Genomic DNA, 2162 nt, shown 5'->3' with positions numbered 1-2162 from the left:
ATGGTGGTCGGCTGTTTTGTTTTGATTGTCTCTGTGTTGACTTGGATTTTAATTATGTTCTGGTAGTGTTTTTTTTTTGTGTGTATTGTGATAGGCTGTTATTATAGATGATATTTGTTCTAAGATGAGAGGGGAGTCGTTTGATGTGTGGTAGTGATGTCCTTATGTGTTACGGCATGAGTGTTAGCTGGTGGTTGTTGTGTGAGCCTCTTGAGATGATCTACTCCAGGCTAAAACCGTGGAATTGTTGTTATAATGTTCACATGGTCCAGGAAGCTCTCGCTCACTTAGCTCTCATTTGCTTAGCTTTTATTCGCTCGCTCCGGCTAACATTCTTTTATTAAAGAATTGTTAAATCAAAAGATATTCAAGGTTTTAAAAGCCCTTGGATTTTTTTAAAAATATATCATATACTTTAAAAAATGTTTGTAAATTTGAAATAAAGTAAGCAAATTTAAATGTTCACAAACTTAAAAAAAAATACTCAGGAACTTTAAATATATCTATGAATTTAACAACCTTACAGGAGCGCTACCCCGCTCTTTTTTCCTTCTAAGATCCTCCGACTTAAACAAGTCGAGAGCATGCTCGTGCTCAGCTCTTTCGAGACTTGCCTTGCTCTTGGGAAGAATCCAATGACGTCCCACAACTCTTGACGCACCGGGAGGCTTCAAATCTAAGAGGCTTATGATGGCATGTCTCTGCTCTCTTTCTGTCCTAGAGCTAACTGATTAATGAAAACTGAATGTATTTCTCAAAGAACAACAAAGAAAACTGAAGGCGAGACAGAATCTAAGTCACAGAATGAACATTCAGAGCATTCAGGTTACTGATTAATGAAAGCTGAATGTGAGACAGAAGACATTCAGTGTATCGATCATTCTTTAAGCCGATGTTTCTGTAGAAGAAAGCCTGTCAGTGTTTTCAGTAACAACTAACAACGAATCTTTCCACTCCAGCTACTTGAGAAAACGCAAAGAGCGCTTTATTATTGGGAAGGAGGGAATGCCATTTTTCTCTTGATCCTATTCCTATCCATCCCAACTGCAAGCAAAAAAGGGTCAAATTTTGTGTATGCAAAATCTGCACAGCGCTCAAAATCAGAACAATTCATTTCTCATTTATTCATCGCCAATCTGTTGGTGATCACACAAGTACAGAAACGACTGGGGAAAGAAGCACAATACAGAGATGTCACACCAGGCTCGGCAAGAACAAGACACAACTGTAGCATACTTTAGGTCACTTTAGGTTGCAGAGTTCGCACACACATCGACCAAACTGGCTCCAACGCTCAGCCGGAGATCTCGATGGCCTTCACCTCAGACTTCTTGACCTCGGCCTTGGGCACGGTGACGGTGAGCACACCGTTCTCCAGCCCGGCCTTCACCTCCTCCACCTTGGCGTCCTCCGGCAGGCGGAAGCGCCGCACGAACTTGCCGTTCTTGTCCTCCTTCTCCTTGGTGCGCTCGCCGCTGACAACGAGCACGTTGCCGTCCTCCACCTCCACCTTGACCTCCTCCTTCTTCACCCCTGGAAGGTCGGCCTTGAAGACGTGCGCCTCGGGGGTCTCCTTTCAGTCCATCCGGGCGTTGGCGAAGGCGGCCGTCTCGCTGCTGCCGCCTGAGATCTCCGGGACGATGGAGCGGAAGGTGTCGAAGGGGTCCGCCCAGAGGTCGGCGAAGGGGTCGAACACGTTGCTCCGCCGCACGATCGACATCGTCGGTGCTGATTGCTTCGGTTCGTGCGCTATGAAAATTCTGTATTGGATCGTAGGTTGGTTGGGGTTGCTGTCTGCTTTTGCTTGACACTAGCTTGAGTTGGGATGGAGGGCGATGCACTGAGGCCAGGTACTTATAGCGTCGCAGGTGCTGCTCTTGAAGCATCTCGACCACTGTTTTAAATAGCCCGCTATAGCTTCGCTATAGCCCGCTATAGCGTTTACAAAAGGTCTTGCGCTAGGAGACTTTGGTCCAAACAAATGAACAAACATTTTAAATAGCCCGCTATAGCTCCGCTATAGCACGCTATAGCATTTGAAAGAGGTCTGCCGCTAAGATGCTTAGCGCGCTATTTAAAACTATGATCTCGACTCGAGTACTCTGCAATCGATGGGCGCTTGGATATGTTTCGCTTTTCAGCTCGGCTCCACGAGCTTCTCC

The 2162-nt window shown here is 46.0% G+C and overlaps 1 pseudogene; it reads right to left on the bottom strand.

Moving 5' to 3' along the window:
- Positions 1-1294: 1294 nt before the first annotated feature.
- On the bottom strand, positions 1295-1720 carry LOC119280669 (annotated as a pseudogene).
- Between the last annotated feature and the right edge of the window lie 442 nt (positions 1721-2162).

The sequence above is a fragment of the Triticum dicoccoides genome, chromosome 3B (genome assembly GCF_002162155.2).
Source record: "Triticum dicoccoides isolate Atlit2015 ecotype Zavitan chromosome 3B, WEW_v2.0, whole genome shotgun sequence".
Taxonomy (NCBI): Eukaryota; Viridiplantae; Streptophyta; class Magnoliopsida; order Poales; family Poaceae; genus Triticum; species Triticum dicoccoides.
Note: the sequence above shows the minus strand (reverse complement) of the source record. Positions and strands in the feature narration are given on the sequence as shown.